This window comes from Protopterus annectens, chromosome 2.part1 (assembly GCF_019279795.1).
Source record: "Protopterus annectens isolate FY-2018-M chromosome 2.part1, PAN1.0, whole genome shotgun sequence".
Classification (NCBI taxonomy): Eukaryota; Metazoa; Chordata; order Ceratodontiformes; family Protopteridae; genus Protopterus; species Protopterus annectens.
Window position 1 is genome coordinate 1,658,867,579 of NC_056729.1, and position 21,568 is coordinate 1,658,889,146.

Below are 21,568 nucleotides of genomic sequence, written 5' to 3' on the forward strand. Positions count from 1 at the left end.
CAGAATCCATTGCATTTCTTATGGACAGGCTGTCTGGAAAGTTGCAACTGCCAAGACAGAAGAAAACACTTATCCTGAGTCTTGAGATTGACAAGTACTGCACATAGGCATTTAACATTGACTCTGTGAGTCATGGATTATCTAAAACATAGGGAAATTAATTGGAAATGTTCATGTCCTGCTTTGAAACTCATGAATTCTGTGTAGTCATCATGAATTGGATGGAGATTCACACATCTTGAGATTCAAGTCACCAAGATATAAAGCAAGGGCAGGATTAGCAATGACTGAGTGGTTAGCATTTTGAGCATAAGATAAGCCTGGAAATGTCTAGAATAGGTCTATAAGGGTTATCCTTCTGTTAGGCCAGAGAAAGCCTGGAATAAAATGACATCCTTTGTTCCTTTTGCAGAAATCACTCTACTGCACTAGGAAGATTTGATTTTGTAATTAGCAGTATTATTTAATAAAATATAATCACAGAAGTACTGCTCAGTAAATAATAACATACCAAATAAGTAATTGATAATACCCCCAAAAGACAAGGATCCTGACCAACATACAATCCACACTAAAGGCCAAGCTTGAACTAACCTACAATTAAGTTGCCAGATTCGCTGCTAACCAACCTTTTAACTCTCACCACTGCCTTTCTCTGCTAACACTACACTGGCTAGAACTGCCCCATCTACTCTTACTCCCCCAACTGTCCTTTATTCACTCCATTTTGAGCAAACCCTCCTTCTACCCTACCATCTCTTTGCTGGTATCATATTTCACCCCCTCCCACTCTCTTAGGAGTGCTAATCAGTTTCTCTTAGCAACCTATAAACCAAAAAGAGCAATAGGACAAGAGTTATATAGATACTCAGTTGCCCTAACCTGGAACAAACTCTCACTGAATATTAGAAATCTGTTCCACTCTCATACCTTAAACAAATCTTAAAAGAAAACTTATCAGACTTCTGGATCTGTTCCTGCTAAAAGCCCAGCCTTTTATCTTCAATCTATTAACTGCTTTTGCCTACTCTTTTGTGACCTACATATAATGCCATGGGCCATGTCATGGACATGCTCCATCTCAAAATCCAAAAATCCCTCCACCAGAACCACACGCCACAAAACTTAAGACCTCTGCACAAATATAATAGGAATAGAGGGAGATGGATAGATTCATAACACAGAGGTTACCCTACATACTCTGAACAAAATCCCAGTTCACGTGAGACAGAGCCATCATGGCACTGTTCAAAAAAAAAAGATGGATATGGATGGAATCGGAGTTACCCCGGTGGTGACTCAGTGTCACTACTAGACAGAGGTATAGTTTACTAAATAATGGGTCACCACATGAGTGCTACACTACTAGAGGCGCGCTACATAGTATGGGGTAAAGCCAGCACACATCACTGGCTAGGGCTGTAAAATGCCCCCGGGCAGATAGCCTAGTACACTACTATGAAACTATGAAACTATGAAACTACTTCTTCCTACTCTGCACTTCTTAATGCCCCCACTGTATCTCCCCTGAATACTAACCCACTTCTCTACACCTTCTTTTCCACCTTCTATCACACTCTTGATCCCACCCCGTTACTACCTCACTGCCTACTTTGTACCACCTAATGTTGAACTACACAGCTCTAATGACTTTCATTATGAGCTTAATCAACAATGTAAGGAGCATACTACATATTCACAGTCTCCTGCAATTGCTGCTATCTTCTGTTTTTCAAATATTTTTTTGTAATTATTTTTTGTAATTTCATTATGTCCGTATTTTCTATATGGAGCTTTTCTCTCTGTGCCTCTGCTGAAAATGGCTATCACTGAGTTAGACATACCCAGTTAATAAATGTCAAAATGAATAAGTAAAATAAAAACATTTCCTTAGAGGTCCTATTGGAACATGCCTGCACCTGCATGACTGTCCTAAACATATGTTGAGTGGCATGGAAAGACACACCTGTTTCAGGTAAAAGATGGACAGCACTGAAGCCACAGTAAGCACACTACCCTGATCAAGTGTCTCACCTTCCACCTGTCCAATATCTGAGGGCTCACTGGAATGGGTTTGCATAGGCCTACTGGCTCTGTTTGATGGAATTAGAGGGGGTGGCTGAATGTCAACCTCAGTGTCAGATTTGAACTCTGCACCCCCAAATGTACCTGAGTTTGGCCACTATCATTATCAGAGTCTGCCAATACTCTGACATCAGGCGGTAAGAGTCCTACACTTTCACTGTCAGAATAATTTGTGATAATAAGCAACAAACAGAAAGAAAATTAATAGCTGCACTATTACAGCTGAATATATTCTAACAAACTAACACTATTGCCACTATTACAGACAGTACAGCAATACACAGACACAGTCCTGACACCCACCTCTTGCCATGTGCAGATGACTCCATACTTGCTAGGGAGGATGGTCCTGAAAGAAGTTAAACAAAATGCAATTAAACAATCATCACAATCACAATAACACAGGGATAAAAAATGTTGGTTTTCATATGTCCATTAACAAAACATTTAACTGAAACTTGGATGACATGTCCAACCCAAGCCCATGTGTAATGAACCAGAATGTGTTGTTAACTGTATCAATCTATAACTAGACCCCACAAAAAATTATTAAACCAAATTAAATATAGCTTTCAATATTTTACTATACACTAAATTGTTAAAATTTGACATATATATGCCTAATTGGAAACTCCTCCTGGGACATACTTGTCCTTCCTGAAACAGCAGTACCAAAATCAGTCACGTGCAATTGTGCACTTTCACTGAGCTCTCTGGATCCCTGACAGTGCACAGGAACTCTTCATTTGATGTCAGTGGTGGTTTTGTAGCTCCCACCCTGGTATCCAGCTGCCCACGGGCCACTGCAGCTGTTCTCCTCCTAGCAAAAAGATACCAAGTGGCTGAAATTCTTGGACCATCAAGTTGTATTCTGAATCACTGAGAGGGTTTGCAGGGATTGGGATATTTGGGTGCCATAGTCCTAGGTGACATAAAACACAAAATAAGGATACTACACATAACTATCACATAAATAAAAGACCTGCTTAGATATAACACATATTATTAGTTTTTCAATATTACCCACTGGAGAAGCAAAACACTTTCAGTTATTCAAATATAAAAAAGGTTTATATGGTTGTAACATATCACAGTCACACACAAACCAATGTTTGATCCAAAACAAATAGTAACAATAGCAAAGCAAACCTCTGTAAAAACATTTGGTTGTGCCAACACAGATATGAAACTTGACTCCACACCCCAACAACATCAGACAAATGAAATTTTTGTACAAAATAAAGGAATAAAACATCAGTGGGTTGTTATAAGTGCTATCAAACAAACTGTTCCTAATACATGTGCACACGTTTACCAAAGAATAGTCATTTTTATGCAATTTCCAGTCACCACTAACTATGCCCAGCACTCCCCTAGAGGTGTCTATCGGCCATCCTAGAAAGCTAATGTCCTTGTGTCATTGAAAGTATAGGGCATTTATATTTCATTGAAATAATACAAGAGTGCAAAAAGAAACCGTTGTAGCATTAACACTTGTGATGAAAGTTAATAAGGCTGTGCATCTGAGAAAGTAAAATGCCCTGAATGCCCAGACAAAAATGCTTATGCCATTAGTAAACTTCTAAGAAGTGCATACAGATGAAAGTAGCATTTGCTAATACATATATATATTTCCTAGTGACATGATTAAAGCCAGTATATAACTGAAAAAAATCAATAATACCTTATCAATATCAGTAGTCTTCTGTGCAGATAAATCCAAATTAAAAGCAATCTTCTTCTGTGTTATTGACATACACTACTTTCCTCACCTTCAAGTTCCTTGGCTACAGGGTTCCCTTTTTATAATGCCTAGATTCAGGATTATGAGCACAGAGAAGATGTAAATGAGGTGTGAAATCATTAAAATTGCTGAATCCCAAATTCCTGGCTTTGTGGAGCAGATGTAAACATAGTGCCCACACAACCTCAGTGTTATTGCTATTGGACTGCAACTGTAAATGATTACTCCTAGGGAGAAGGAAAACACAGCAGCAATTCAGACTCCCTTACCTCCTGTGAGTGTGTCAGCCAGGTTACACATACAGAGTACAGAAGTAATTGTATCAATGTTTTAATTATAAGTAAGCAACAGACATTTCACAGTTTCTGTTCAGTAATATGTGAACACTCCTGCCTTTGTTGAAAACTGCATATTATTTTTATTTCCATTTAATATTCTCATACATTTTAAGGACAATGACACAAAATGTCTTACAGACTGTATGTCTCAGATTACTGCTTAGATAAGAGAACAAGCACCATACAAAGATAAGACAGAGCTACATTTTTGCAAACAAGTCATAAATGGTTGTCTGATCACTCATTGCACTACATCTGAAATTACCACACATGCAAACAACTCATAAGTGTACAAGTGCCATATGTATTGTTAATACTGTGGATGATTTTGTACTTGCTTGTATGCAAAATTATTTTCATTCCTGGTGCAAAACTGTTTTTTTGGCAAAGAGGGATAAAACACCATTACTGTGTTTTATACATTAATTGGCATCAGAGTTCAAATCCAGAATTGTGCAAAAATCTTTCTTATATACTAACATTTATTTTGTAATGTTGTTTATTTTATATATTTTTTGTTCTTCTTTCAAACCACTATTTGTGCAGCACAGCTTAGGCAAAATATGGGAAATGGGTAAATACAATAAACATAATGTAATGTACTTCTATTATCACCAATACATAAACTACAACAGTGAATCATGTGTGTGTTTAGCACATCTGCTCAACATGGTGATTCACACTGTATGTACTATATGTAGATCACGGTTTGAGTCCCACATTTGTCTTTTAAGGATCAAACCAAAGAAACACTGCTCATAAGGATAAAATAAGTGTAGCTTTGCTTCTCATGTTTGTGCACCTCTTAACTTTGCTCAAACCTGGACTAACGGCCCACACACAAAGCAGACAGAATGCAGATATTCTCGCTTTCAAAAAGGATAGATGTTTGCATTTTTTGCTTTCCATTGCACAAACCCACTATGCGGTGTTGCACTGCTTTTAGCAACCTACTCCTATCTTGGAACTTAAAGGTATTATAGGTGATGCACCATGTTTTGGTTTTAAGAGATCTAACAGTCTTAAAACTCACTTATAAGGAACAACCTGTTAAGAATGACACATTCATTACAAACAAAAAAGGTAGTTATAAGTGTAATAAATATATACAAAAAAATCCTTTATTCATGCAGTTACTGGCAAAGCATTTGTATTGAATGCATATGGTGATTGTAGTACTAGGAACATTGTTTATTTAGCTCTGTGCCAGAAATTTAATGTATATTTTGTTGGTATGACAAACAGAAAGCTGAAAGAGAAAATTAGCAATCATATTTCAGACATCAATAGGAAAGTTTTTACTAATGCGCTCTATAGGCATATTTCTGAAAATCATCTTTTTTACATAATTTTACTTTTTTAATTTTGTCAAAGATATCTGAACCTATTCGTGGCAGTGACTTAATACATTTTAACTGAATTGAAATAGTATAAATGGATTTTGGTGGTGTTGCTGCGGTAGCGTTGTTGCCTCATAGCAAGACATTGTCCCGTTCGATTCTCAGCTAGAGCGTCTTCTGTGTGGAGGCATACGTGAATGGGGCATGCCTTCATTGAAGGTTGTGCGTCAGGGCTGGTAACCCGGTATGTAAAAATCCACTACCAATCATTAGCGGACCGGAGTTCTGCTGTGGCGACCCCTAACCGGGAAAAGCCGAAAGACACAAACAAACAAACAAACTTCCAGGTTTAAATGGTAATGTCTCTTTAAAACCACTGTTGAAATAATTGAACTTGAAATTCTAATTATTTTATTGCACCTTGTCATATGATTACAACTTTAGTATTTAAAGTGCTTGTATTTTCTGGGTTTTTTTACACCTGAAGAAGCTTTGTGAGTGAAACTTTTAAAGTTGTCTTATTAAAATTTTATTACATTTTTTATCACAGCTGTTGCCTTGGTTCTGATAATGTTATTTTTATTTTATTTTCATTTTACTCTATTAAAGAATGGATAGCTATTGTTCTTTCCTACCGCCCCTGCACATTCCTATATTGCTCTCCCTTTGTTCTTCTCCCTGTTTGTCCACAATTTCAACACTTTCCTATCTTCCCCATTTTAACAGCTTTGATCTGGTCAAAAAAAAGAATCACACACAATACACATAAGTAAAAAAAAAGTAACGGACCCTTTCACATTTTGTCCTCTGTGTTTGCAAGGAGTTTGGCATTGAGTACCAATGCCAAGCGATGATGAATGGCTCTTCCTTGATGTGGTTACTTCTGCACAATGCTGCTTAAGCATGCTGAGCTAAGGTAACACACAGTGAATGTAGAATAAAGAATTAGTTCATTACATTAGAAATATATATTTAAATCTATTAGATACACCTGGATTCAAACCTTACATCTTCTAGGAAACAAATGCAATCTGTAAATGCAGTTAGATCTGCTGCCATAGAGTCAGCTAGGAAGCAGGTGTGTTCCTTACACTTAGTACTATACACCACTGTTGACTGTCATGCCTCTCAGATTAGCATGTTTGCACAGGGGTAAATAAAGTAAGAAAACTGTGTCTCACATGCTCAAGCAGTTTGCCATCGATCACCCAAACCAACTGCTTGGCATTGTGCTATGGAAAGTGCAGAATAACATGTACTACTTATGTTTACTGTCCATTTACTCTTCATCCCATGAAAGCACATGGAAAAACACAAACAAAGGGAAGGCCCTTTTTAAGGAAAGAATACATATTTAAACTGTAGACATGTATTGCCTGCACCCATGCACTTGAAACTTGGTCTCTCAATACTTGTTCACAAATATATCAGCTACACTACAGAAATAATTAAAAAATGCTTTATTATATACAATGGACATCTTTATACCAACAATACACATTCAGATTTTCCAGTACTCGTAGTAATGTGGACAGCTGTTTGCATATAGTTTGCAAAGCTGTCTATTTAAGGTATACCTGCACATTGGAAACACAACAGCAAATGCCACACTTTGCACACTCATCAATCTGGTAACATGCAGGTCTTTAATAACTTGACAGCTGTATGTTGCTAAATGTCCATTTCATTCAGGCCTCCCAACATCTTATCTCAAATATCCAGTGATGAAGTCATCCACTATAAATTGTCCTGCAAAGTTGGAAGTCAGACTTGTGCCATTTTACTTGCATTAAATACTGAGGTCTCTAGTCAGTGTACTTAGGTAGGGGTTCTGTTCTCACTGCAGTCAACTTTTGTGTGCGTAAGTGTTTCTGCACTTGCTTGACATTAGAGCAAGAATTTTCTACCAGCATGTGGGACACTGCTATAACCATCTTCTCCTCACCAGACACTGCTGATGTCATCGCTTATAAAGTGTTGTCTGACACTCTCCAAATCAGACTATTGCTGTAACTGTAGACCTAAAAGATTTTCACTACCATATTCTCATAAACATAGGCTTCAGGAAATTTCTAATGTTCTCTGTTTCTGGGTCGTATTATCAGTTGTCTCAGTTACTATTTGGTTTATCTACAGCTCCAAGGGTATTCGCAAACTTTTTAGCTCTAGTCATCAATCATTTATTGCAGACTGAACGGCATTCGCATCTTTCCTTATTTAGACCACATGCTTATACCTGAAGGGTATTTAAAAAGATGTCAAGCGTCATTAACATGGGTTATGTCTCATCTGACAAATCTGAACTTACATTTAAATATTGCAAAATTCCTCTTGACTCTGTCTCACAGAATTATGTTTCTGGGTTGCCTTACAGATTCATCACCTTTTTGACACATGTCAAGGATGACCTTTATCTGGAATTTTTCCTGAACTTCTAAAATCAGTCTCAGACTTCTGCAAAAGAATTCCTCAGGATCCTTGAGTTCATGGTTTCTGTGATTCATTATACCTCTTGCCAGATTACAAATGTAAAAGATACTAAAAAACACCTGGATCCAGCATTTGCATTCTCAGGAATGTCAAATTATCATTGTGGGCTTTATAAGAGGGAAACTGAAAGGGTGGAGACCACAAATTCAACTGAACCCAGACCTCCTTTTCTTTCTTCAGACTCCAAACCAATTTGTCACCACATACATGTCATATTTTGCTTGGGGAGCAGTTTCCAGAGGGGTCAAAGTGCAAGGCCTATGAAATCTATCAGAGATATCATAGCACATCAACTTAAAAGAGATATTGCCTGTAATCCACACCATATAGTATCTCCAGCACCTTTGGTCTCCATGAACTCTTCAAGTGAGTACAGACAAAACCACAGTTATGTGACATATAAACAAGTAGGGAGGTACAAGGCTGCACCTCCTATGCATGCAGGCTTGGCAATGACAGTTTGGGAGTTAGCACTTCAGTATTCCTTTGAAATGAGCAGGGGTAGGACAGACCCTCACTAATGGAAATTTACAGGGGAGGTCTGGAATTGATCCAGTTGTGGTAACACCTCAAATAGGTCTGTTTGGCTCCTTTCAAAACAAATAACTAAATACGTTTTGTTGCAAGGCTTCTTGTAAGCAGGCCTGGAAGATAGATGCATTTTAATCCTTTAGAAGGGAATGTTCATTCATGTATTTCTATCCATTCCACTGATATCCAGGGTAATGCTGAAGATTCATGTGGTAACACTCTTTCAGCACATATAACATTGATTATCCCTTTTTATGGAATTGGCCAACCAAGGGCACAGAAGCTTCCTCACAGAATGGATCTACTCATACAAGATAGTGGGAATTTGATACACCCCAATATCAATCAATTTCAAATGACTGCCTGCTTGATTCAGTTTTAATTCCTTTTAAAGTCTCATTTCAAGAGGATGTGCAACAGGCACTAAAGAAAGCAAGAACACCTGCTACTAAAAAATCCTATGTTGGTAAGTAGAATTGATTTTCTTGTTGGTGCCTAACCAATAACCAGGGGGCATCAGGATTTTATATCACTGGTGCTAAAATATTTGTGTCAGTTACTTTCCTCTGACATCGCTTATTCTTCCATAAAGGTTTGTCTTGTGTCAAAACAGTTTCAGAAAGGAGTTTTATACCTGGGACCTCCTCATAAACACTGTGGTCCAAGTTTGGATCTCAGCTTTGTGCTGGAGAAGTTCACTTTCACATTTTGAACCTGCTCATCAAGCTGATTTAAGGTTCTTGATTTAGAAGACTGCATTCATCATTGCTCGGATATCTGCAAGAAGATTTTCTGAGTTGCAAGCTCTCAGGATGGTTGATTTTCTAGAGGGATAGTGTCTCTTTAAAAACAGCTTCCTAATTCATGTCCAAAGTGGTTTTAGAGATTACTTTGAATCAGTCCATCAATGTTCTAATGAGAACCTAAAACACAGGGAGAACAGATTCTTAATTTGTATGTGCATCAGCAGGTCAGGTACTGTCTTGACACAACTAAGCCCTTTAGATAAGCTGATCGGCTTTTTATTTCTTATCAAGGAGCAAAAAAGGATAGCTTGCATTTAAACAGATGATTCCAGGTATTGTTCCCTCCAGAACAAATCTATTTCAGGCAATATCAAGGCACATTCTACTGTAGCCTTTTCTTCTTCAATTGTACACTGGAAAGGGGATCACCCTAGAGACATTTAGAGGCAGCTGCATGGTCCTTTGTACATACCTTTAAAAGGCATTACAAACAGGATTCCTTTTTTAGGTTCACGTCAAACTTTGTTAAGACCCTTCTCCAGGAGCTCCTGGACACATGTCCTTCCTCTTCTCAGGATGGATAGGCTGGTATGTTCAACCCATATAGCCTAAGGGCTACTGCAGCAGTGGGAATGATGAACATCATACAGTTGTGTAAGTTGCACTTACCTATAACAGTAGATGTTCAAATTCCTTACAGCTGTGTAGCCATATCCACTATCCATCCCCCTGCTCATGTATATAGTTGTAGTTGGGTTGTGATTGCTTCTACTTTACATATTTTATTGTTATTATCAATTGGTTATTTCAGGATTGTTTCGCTCTTGTCTTACTACGCTGGAAAGAAAGTTCTGAATAAAACTTCACATTGACTGCTGATTTCCCTCCTTGGGGATTAGCCAATCAGCAGTCAGAGTGAATAGAGGGGGACTACAGCTTTTTAAAACTAGCCAGGTGTAGTTTACTAGGTAGGAAACAACCCATATAGCCTAATGGCTACTGCATCAGTGAGGAATTTGAGCATCTACTGTTATGAGTAAGTCCAACTCTACTTTTTCAGTATTATTTCTTACAGTAAAAATCCTAAACTGTATTGACAGACTTTTTCTTTTATCATGCCAGTGGTGTAACAGATCATACTTTCAACTTTGGTGCAGAAGGCTGTGGGTTCTTTTCCCACTGACCCTGTCGTGCTGGTTAAGGGAGGCGTTACACTCCACAGCATGCTGTCCTTTGGATGAGATGTTAAACTGAGGCCCCATCTGCTCAGGTTGATGGTAGCTCAGGTGCATGTAAAAGATCCCATGGCACATGTCAAAAAGAGTACGGGAAGTTTCCCAGTGCCCTGGCCAAATTTCCCTTAGTAGTATAACTACCACCCCAGCTATCCCCTAAAATGGGGCTACTAGCCTTATAAGACTAACCCGGTCAACAGTGGTGCAGTGGTTAATGTTGTCACCTCACAGCAAGAGGTTCTCTGGTTAGATTCTTGGCTGGGGTGCCTTCTGTGTGGAGTTTGCATGTTCTCCCTGTGTTTGCGTGGGTTTCCTCCGGGTACTCCGGTTTCCTCCCACATTCCAAAGACATGCATCTGGAGCATTTCTCCCCAGGCCTCCGCTGAAAACAGGCTCTGTGGAACCTAGTCGGACTTTCCCGGTCAACAAATGATAAATAAATAAATAAAAATAAATAAAAAAATAATCATCACCTACAATCTACAGTCTGGTCACCATACCTTGGCAAGCATCTAATGAAAATGTTTGAACATAGCAAACAGGACTTCGTCATTAAATATTTTGCTACCCAATCTAAAAATGCCCTTTATTCAAAGGTGGTACACCCAAAGGTTTTAGTTAATTCAAATACAAAAAAAGGCTGTGTCTGGTGTGTGATCTATCATAAAGAAAAATGCAACACATTCCTACTCCTTGGCTCAAATATAAGTTTTTTTGGCATGTCAAGTTCTCTGGCCATTACTTCTGTATACAGATACATTCCTGGAAACAAAACTCTTATCAAAACCCATGACCTTACCAGGATAGTCTTTCATCAGTACCTGCCTGCCCCAGTGACTGCTGGTGACTTCAAATCAAAGGGGGGCTGCAGGAGACAGCTGAATGGATGGGGTCAATGGGAAGGGGTGTGGCCAACTAAAAAGGGGAGGAACTATGCTCAAAACCACAAAAACTGTAACTTTAATTAAATATGCTGGCCTGGGTGCCAAATCATCATTATGAGAGTCCAATCAAGACAAAATGAAGTGTAGAAGAAAAAAATATTTCAATGCATTAGCTGCATGACAGCTTACTTAATATCTAGATGGAAACAAAAAGGTTGTGAGGCATGAAAAATTAAATTACTTTTTAAATACATTACTGGAATGCCAGTCAAAATCAAGTATAAGAAAAACAAGCAGCACTCAGCTCAAACCAATTCTGCTTGCACTGCAGTTCTAATTATAATTTATATTCAACTTTATTACAGTACCAAGTAACATGCTGAAAGTAGCAATCTATGTGATACCCCCACTTGTAAAAATGTTTCTTATCCAAAAAAGACCTGCTGCCTGACAGTAACTATCTACTTGTTTCATGGGGAAAACATGATCAAAGTAAAAAATGAAAATCAAACAAGAAACAAGCTCAAGATACATTGCTTAAAGGATTACTGCACAGTTTATGGCCCACACATGATAGATCAGCATTCTGTTTAGTTTACAGGTAAAGCCTGCAAAGATGACTGCAAGCCTCCAAAAAATGTAATGAGCTTCTTAAAATAATATAATCCTGTCCTTTATTACAAATACTGTAATATACATTTCAATATCCAAGTTTTATACATTATCTAGTTATGTAAGTATTCTCTGCATGGCAACAACAGAAAGGCATTTAATGTCAGCAATTCTTTAACATTATGCTTATTAAAGCTTACTTGCATCTTACAATCTCATACAAGCTTACCTGATGGTCATTAAAGCATTGCTACTTAAACACAGAGCAACAGGCACTTTCTGAATAATTGTTCTTCTTTTGGCTTTTCCTGGTTAGGAGTTGCCACAGCAGAACTCTGGTCTGCTAATGATTGGCAGTAGATTTTTACTTTGCCAAGGTGCCAGCTCGACGCCCAACCTTCAACAAAGGCACGCCCATTCATGCATCTCTTTCAAATGCCACTCGACTGTGGGGAAGACATGCAGACTCCACACAGAAGGTGCTCCAGCCAAGAATTGAATGGGATAATCTCTTGCTGTGAGGTAACAACACTACCGGTGCACCACCGTGGCTATAATAAGCATAAATCGACAGTATAAAAATATGACAGAAACCAGAACATTCTGCAAAATCAAGGACAGATGAAAAGTCACTGCAGTACTTGTGTCTACCTTGGAGGAGGGATACTCTGCACATTTACACTGCGTAACTGCTCCTTACCTTGCTTGGACATCTCCAGAGTCACTACATGGGGGAGTGGGGTGCAACAAGTATGTCACAATTTGAAATGTCTCTGGCTGACTGTGATGGCCCTGACACATTTGTCATACCTCTCAACCTCAGAGCAAGAAATCTGGACAAAGCCATACATAGAAGTGGGACAAAGGCCCAAAAATAAGGACAATTTTAAATATTGCTTTTATAAAGTTAGAAAGATAATAAAATAGTAGGTCTTGCATTAGTATGAATTTTCTTTTTTTTTTAATTGTAACATAATACGATCACATAAAATCATGAGAGAAAGGAAGTGTATTTAAAATTTTAACAAATATGTTGCACATGTTTATATACAGAAATTAACAAATTTATAAAAACTGAAGTATATACAAAAACATCCAGTGAAATCATTAGAAATAGACTATTATTTTCTGTTTATATCATACGTCACAGATAAGAAAGGAATGAATAAATAAACTGCACTTATTATAAAAGTTAATATTTCTTCAACAAGTTTTGCAGATTGACCCACAAATGATGATCATATGCTTTTCAAGTTGTTCTAGAAATTATGTTTTTTAATTGTAAATTACACACATCATTTAATAGACTTTTGAACTCAGAAAGTGTAGGAGGAGATCCAGATATCCAATTCTTTGTTATGGATTTCCAAGCCACTGCTAGTATTGCCCAAAGTAAGGAGTACTTTATTTTTCTAACACATAGTGGAACAGGTGTATTAAATATAACAAAGGATTTGCTTAAAATAAAGTTGTCAGCGAAAAGTGCCTGTAGTAAATCATTTACATTTCCCCAAAAGATGTTTAAAGATGGACAATCATAAAATATATGAGGCCAATTTATGTCAATTTTTGATTTACATTTATTTCATATATTTTGTTTTTTGTTAATTTTGTCCATTAATTGAGGAGTGTAAAATGATGTTCATGAATCTCCAGGTATATAATTTCCATTTCAAAGAAAAAGTTGTTTTTCCTGCTGATTTTAATATATTTGCCTTGTCTTGATCAGTCTGAGAGTTATTATTAATTAAACTATAATAGTTCCAGTAGTTTTGTGGGCAACTAAATGTTTATTCTCTTAATATTCTATAAATGAAAGTTTGCTTGAGTAAGTATGATTATGTAATAGGGTTGACTGAAGAAATTGTAATAAAATCCTAGTATCATATTTGCTGGATGAAGAGATCATTTGTAGTTTATTACCTAGAGATAATATGAGTGTTTGAATGTCTAGCCACATGGATTTGTCCAGTTGGTGTTCCTGTATTATGTGATCAACAGATTTAGCCTTATGTTCAGAAGTCAATTGGAACCAGAACTTGAGCTCATTATGTTTAAAAATGGTGATTTTGTTTGAATCTGAGGTTAAAAAACTTTCTTGTGTGAATGCTATGGGGAATAATAAAAAAAACATTATTTATATTTAAGATGTTTATAAATAAAATTTCTAAAGTTAATTATGATATAATGAATGTAAATAGCAGTATGACTAGGAGTTATATAGGTGGCAAAATAATCTTTTAAAATCTATAGTGGAGGATTGCTTATTATTTTTAACTTGTCCATTGAGGGCCTCGTTATTAACTGCATAGCTGATAACTCCCAAAGTTGTGTAATTGTTCTGATTATGGAGGAAATCAAGTAAAAATTTAAATCTGGAAATGCTATCCCGCCGTTATTCCAGCTATTAAGATGTTGATTAAATGTTATTCTTGTTTTTTTTTTTGAGACCAGAAAAATTTTAGTAATAAAGTATTTAACTTATTAATAAACTTTTTTGAAGGAAGAAGTTGAATAGATTGTATAATATACAAACTTTTAGGTAGAATTATCATTTTTATAAGAGTTAATCTTTCCTTTGTGGTGAATAATATCATATTTCATTTAGAAAGTAAATTTTGGATATTTTCAAAACACTTGTTATAGTTTAGTTGTACTATTGATTTAATATCTTTAGCAATAATAATTCCAAGATATGTAATTTGGTCTATATTTGGAGTTTGTTGAACATAATAATTAGATTTCTTGCTTCTTCTTGAGTATATAGGTAGAATTTTAGTTTTACTATCATTGAAAGATAACCCTGAAATCTTTTGAAAAGTTTTGATTGAATCAAATAAATATAACATAGAAAAGTCATTTCCTTTTGTAGTGATAAGTACATCATCAGCAAATACATGGATTTTAGCTGTTATATCCTTATCTACTTCCAAACCTTCTATATTGCTGTTATTTCTTATATTATTTGCCCATGGTGCCATTATCAGCGTGAACAATAATGGAGAAAGGGGGAAACCTTGTTTGGTACCTTTTATGACAGTAATGTAAATGTCGAACCCAGCACGGAGGCTCGGCCAGAACAGGAACACAGTCTTCAAAATTGTAACTAGTATAATATGGCTCCCCACCACAAAAGCTCCGTTGACAAGGTTGCAATATCGAGAATTTTATTCCAAATGATCTTCCACACTTTCACATATAACAAATACTGGATACAGTCTCAATGTCACAAAATAACTATAATAGAGGGTTAAGCGCTTTCATCTGTTTCTCACAGACTTCCTCAGAACCATTTTTTTCCACTTCTGTTACACTTTAAATACGCCCCTTTGGCGCCAAAATTATTACATATAAAATATTTAAAACATTTAAACATTTGAAACATTAAAACTTTAAAACTTTAATATGTATATACATGAATGTATAAGTGAACTTGATAAATTTAATAAATAACAATGATTTTAGCTGTTGTTTCTTATTGCTGTATTATTATAATAAGTTGTATTATTATAATAAGTTGATAGCCTGCCGCTGATAGAGTAAATAATTAATAAGTAACTAAAAATATATCACATTAGCGCTTGTGTGAATCAGTATATAATAAATAACTAACTTCCTAAACGCTTATACTTATTTTTGTATGTCATTCATTTCGTTTTATCAGTAATACTGGACTAAATGCAAAGTGCTAGGTGCAACTATCTATGTTCTTTATTATTAAGGACTATGGTGTGTGACACTTGTTACATGTATATACAATATATATAAGTGTTGTTGAACTCATTATCAATATTCTGATTTAATGATTTGATGTAAGGACAAATTTAATGTTTAGTGTCTTTTTGAATCAATTCTATTACAACTATCTAAAAACATATGTTTGAAAATATGTCTACATCTACTAAGCACATATAATAGATATTTTATAATATATAAATTATTTCTCTAATAAAACATATTGCACTTGTAAATTAATAAATATTTGTTTCACTAATATTGTAATAAATATTGTCTATTCTGACCAAATTGTATAATAAAAATATTTTTAAAATAATTTAAAATTTTTTGTTTATGTTTTTGTATACCTACTAGACCTAACCATCAATTGTTAGTTGAAGTTAGTATAAGCGTTTAGGAAGTTAGTTATTTATTATACACTGATCCACGCAAGCGCTAAAGTGATATATTTTTAGTTACTTATTAATTATTTACTCTATCAGCGGCAGGCTATCAACTTATTATAATAATACAACTTATTATAATAATACAGCAATAAGAAACAACAGCTAAAATCATTGTTATTTATTAAATTTATCAAGTTCACTTATACATTCACGTATATACATATTAAAGTTTTAAAGTTTTAATGTTTCAAATGTTTAAATGTTTTAAATATTTATATGTAATAATTTAAAGGATTTAAAGTGTAACGGAAGTGGAAAAAAATGGTTCTGAGGAAGTCTGTGAGAAACAGATGAAAGCGCTTAACCCTCTATTATAGTTATTTTGTGACATTGAGACTGTATCCAGTATTTGTTATATGTGAAAGTGTGGAAGATCATTTGGAATAAAATTCTCGATATTGCAACCTTGTCAACGGAGCTTTTGTGGTGGGGAGCCGTATTATATTAGTTACAATTTTGAAGACTGTGTTCCTGTTCTGGCCGAGCCTCCGTGCTGGGTTCGACATTTACATTTCAGTTGGATTGTGCTTTTACATTTTACTAGTTGCGATGGCCGAGACAGCATTATCGGATGCTTCATTGGGCAGAACGGATTATCTTACGCTGAGAGCTGAGGTTACAACGCTACAGGCTGACGTCAGCAAGCTACTCGAGTTAGTGGGGAAACTAACACTAGCAGTGCAAGCAGGCACTAGCAATCATACAGCCCCTAACTATGAGAAAGAATCTGACACACCACCATACCAAGCAGAACGAATCGAATTAAATAGCCAGGGAGATATCCCAAATGGACAGAAGGATGTACATTATACACCGACGCCAGCAATAACTTTGGATATAAAAGAGACTGAGGAAAACGTTATACCTGAAGCAGAGTTTACATTCGATTTTAGTTTATTTCATCAAAGAGAAGAGACAATGAGACAAGGTGCTCGTCCAAAACAACGTGATAAAACAAAAACCTACGCCAATAATGCGAGTAAAGGAACGAATTGTATAAATAAAAACAAAACAGGTACTTTATTCAATGACTTTATATCTAGTCCTATAACAGGAATAATGCAAGGTAAAAAGTTTGCAACTAAAACTGTGTTACAAGAAGTTGAAAATAGAGGCACAGTGGACAATTTAATGAATGAATTTTTAACTGATGACTTTGAGATAAAAATGGATGGTGATATCAAATATAGAAATGATAAAAATGTTTTTAATATACCTACTGATAATATTAAAATGAAAATTAACAATATGGGTAAAAAATTGGTACAAATGAAATGTGCAAAGCTTGATAACATGTATGTAGAAAAATGCATGAAAGAACATATTGTGCCAAAGGGACTACGTTTTTTTAAGTTACCACTAGGAACTGATTATAATAGTACTGTCATACAAGATTTTAATCAACTATTTGATTTGTTTGGAAACAAGTACATGCTATTATTGATGAAATATAACGATGAAAAAATAGCTAAATTAGTTAATGATTTACAAATATTAAATGAAGAAATTATTAATGATCAAGAATTTGAAGTATGGAAAGATTTGTATGTTAAACAGTTTCACATAGCCAGTAATAGGGTAACAACTGTATATAATAGGAAGATACACAAAATCGAGAGAGATGTTGAACAATATCGAATAGGTAGGGTGTATATATGGCCACATTGTAGAGAAGGCATGAGTACAATACACAATGAACAAAGCTCAGGGAAATTTAAACAAAACCGAAGGGACAATAATACAAATTTTCAAGGAGGGAGATATTTCTCGGCTCCAAAACCGAGTCAAAAAAGATATTAATAGGGAATAATAAAGGAAGTACCACGAATGAAGTGAACCCTGATACTGATAGGGCGAGTAGATATAGTACAAATAGTAACAACAATAAAAATGTTAACAATGAAACAGTGAATGACAACGAAGATTTAGGTTGTCCAAAGATCACCAATAGTAATGGCTTTAAGGTTTATAACTATACAAATGTTTAAATAACTGAAGAACTATTAACATTGTTTAGAAAAGGAATGGCATTTATCCCAACATTGAGCCTAAATCTCTACGATACTATTAAGGAAATAAAGTTGTATTGTCGCAGATTGAATTTAGCTATATTTTTCAAAGACAATGATGATGGAAATTTAGAACATGAAAGGAAATTGGTAAAGAAAAGTACTTTTATACCACCCCAAAACCCATATGTTACGATGTATGAGAAAGCAGTATGTAGGGAAATATATACCACATATGAAATGAATAAATATAACGCAATGACTATAAAGAATAACATTGATAATCTAACTATAAATGAAAGGAAATTGTTACAGGATATTATTTCTAACAAAGATATCCGGATTATGAAACCGGATAAGGGGGGGGGGGAATAGTAATAAGCTATCAAAGTGATTACCTGAACAAGATTCATGAGTTACTATTTGAATCAGGTAATTATGAGACAGTTTCACGTAATCAAGTAAATATTGGCTACAAACGGATTGAATTAATATTAGAAGAGTACCTACTTGACAATAGAATTAGTGAGGAACAGTACAATTATTTAAGGAATGAATATCCCAGTATGGCCCACATAATAGGTATACCCAAAATACACAAGAACCTTACAGATCCCCCATATAGACCGATTATATCGGGTTCAAAATCAAAGACATATAATATGGGAGTTATGGTGGATCACTTGACAAAACATGTATACAACAATGCACCACATTTGGTAAGAGACTCCTGGCATTTCTTAAGAAAAATAAATAAGGATGTATGGAATAATGATATCACTTTCATAACAGTGGATGTTAAGGATTTATTCACGTGTATACCTAAAGATATAGGCTTAGACTACTTTTGTAATAGCCTAAGGAAGTTTTCCGTACTTACATGGGATAGAATTCAACTGTTAATGAGTATGATGGAACTCATCCTAGATCATAATTATATAGAACATCAAGGAGAAAAATTCAGACAAACTTCCGGAGTAGCGATGGGTGCATCTTGTGCACCCATATATTCCAACTTAGTTATGCTGGAATGGGAGGATCAGTTTATATTCCACAGTGATTATTATAAACATATGTTACTATATACACGGTTTTTGGATGATATATTCATCATTTGGAAAGGAGATACTAAAGACATACCTACTTTCATAGAGTATATTAATAAACAACGGAATTTTTGAAATTCACCTATACAGTAGAGAAAGGAGGTATTGCTTATTTAGATACATACATCAGCTGTAATGATGAAGGTTTTACTTCAAGACTATATAGAAAACCGACATTTTCTAATGACTACATCCAGTTTGGAAGTTGTCATCCCCCACACACCTTTAAGAACATTGTGAAGGGTCAATGTGTGAGAGCAGCAAGGATGTCATCGACAAGAGAAATAATGGAGAACGAGTTAGAATTGATTTTCAAATTATTCCAAGAAAGAAATTATCCTACAAACATGCTTATAGATGTAGTGGAATTTGTAAAAACCCAATGGGGAGTTAAATATTTCCCATTGTTAGGGAAAAGTGAAACAAACATAGTGGATAATAACAGAAAAATGGTGCACAGACGAGTATGTATCACCATGTTTAATCCACAGACGAACATTGTAAAGGAAATTTTACAAAGACACTGGATCATTTTTTCAAACAATGAAGAAGTAAAAGACATTATAGGTACTTCTCCCAATATAGTATTAAAGATAGGACTTAATATAAAAAAACTATTAGAAAGAGGTGAAAACATACACAAATCAAACCAACATAAGACGAGTGGTACATAAAAATGTGGGGCATGTAAACAGTGCCAATACATTAATGTTGAATATAGTATCAAAATTGACAACATATTGAAAAGTAAATGTAAATCAAAATCAGGCAATTGTAACACCCAAGGAGTGATATATTTAGCAACATGTGTAAAATGCACTGCATATTACGTAGGAAAAACTGAGAGAAAATTAAGAACCAGGATATACGAACATTATTATAAGATAAAAAAGGGTGATACAAAAAATGCTTTGAGTAAACATGTTATAGAAAAAGGTATTGACCACATGTTTAAGTTCTTTATTATAGATCAGGTGGAAAGAACGATAGACAGTGGTAATTGGAAGGCCAAATTAGGATGCCTGGAAAGTAGGTGGCAAATATGTCTTGATGCAACCACCTACCCTGGCCTTAACGAATTCATTAGTATAAAACCATTTCTAATATTAGGCCATTAATAATTAATAAATAATATCTTACAACACATTGAATTGATGGTTAGGTCTAGTAGGTATACAAAAACATAAACAAAAAATTTTAAATTATTTTAAAAATATTTTTATTATACAATTTGGTCAGAATAGACAATATTTATTACAATATTAGTGAAACAAATATTTATTAATTTACAAGTGCAATATGTTTTATTAGAGAAATAATTTATATATTATAAAATATCTATTATATGTGCTTAGTAGATGTAGACATATTTTTAGATATATTTTTAAACATATCCTTTTAGATAATTGAAATAGAATTGATTCAAAAAGACACTAAACATTAAATTTGTCCTTACATCATATCATGAAATTAGAATATTGATAATGAGTTCAACAATACTTATTTATATAGTATATATGTAACAAGTGTCACACACTATAGTTATTAAGAATAAAGGAACATAGATAGTTGCACCTAGCACCTTGCATTTAGTTTAGTTTAGAATTACTGATAAAACGAAATGAATGACATACAAAAATAAGTATAAGCGTTTAGGAAGTTAGTTATTTATTATACACTGATCCACGCAAGCGCTAAAGTGATATATTTTTAGTTACTTATTAATTATTTACTCTATCAGCGGCAGGCTATTAACTTATTATAATAATACAACTTATTATAATAATACAGCAATAAGAAACAACAGCTAAAATCATTGTTATTTATTAAATTTATCAAGTTCACTTATACATTCACGTATATACATATTAAAGTTTTAAAGTTTTAATGTTTCAAATGTTTAAATGTTTTAAATATTTTATATGTAATAATTTTGGTGCCAAAGGGGCGTATTTAAAGTGTAACGGAAGTGGAAAAAAATGGCTCTGAGGAAGTCTGTGAGAAACAGATGAAAGCGCTTAACCCTCTATTATACTTATTTTGTGACATTGAGACTGTATCCAGTATTTGTTATATGTGAAAGTGTGGAAGATCATTTGGAATAAAATTCTCGATATTGCAACCTTGTCAACGGAGCTTTTGTGGTGGGGAGCCGTATTATACTAGTTACAATTTTGAAGACTGTGTTCCTGTTCTGGCCGAGCCTCTGTGCTGGGTTCGACATTTACATTACAGTTGGATTGTGCTTTTACATTTTACCTTTT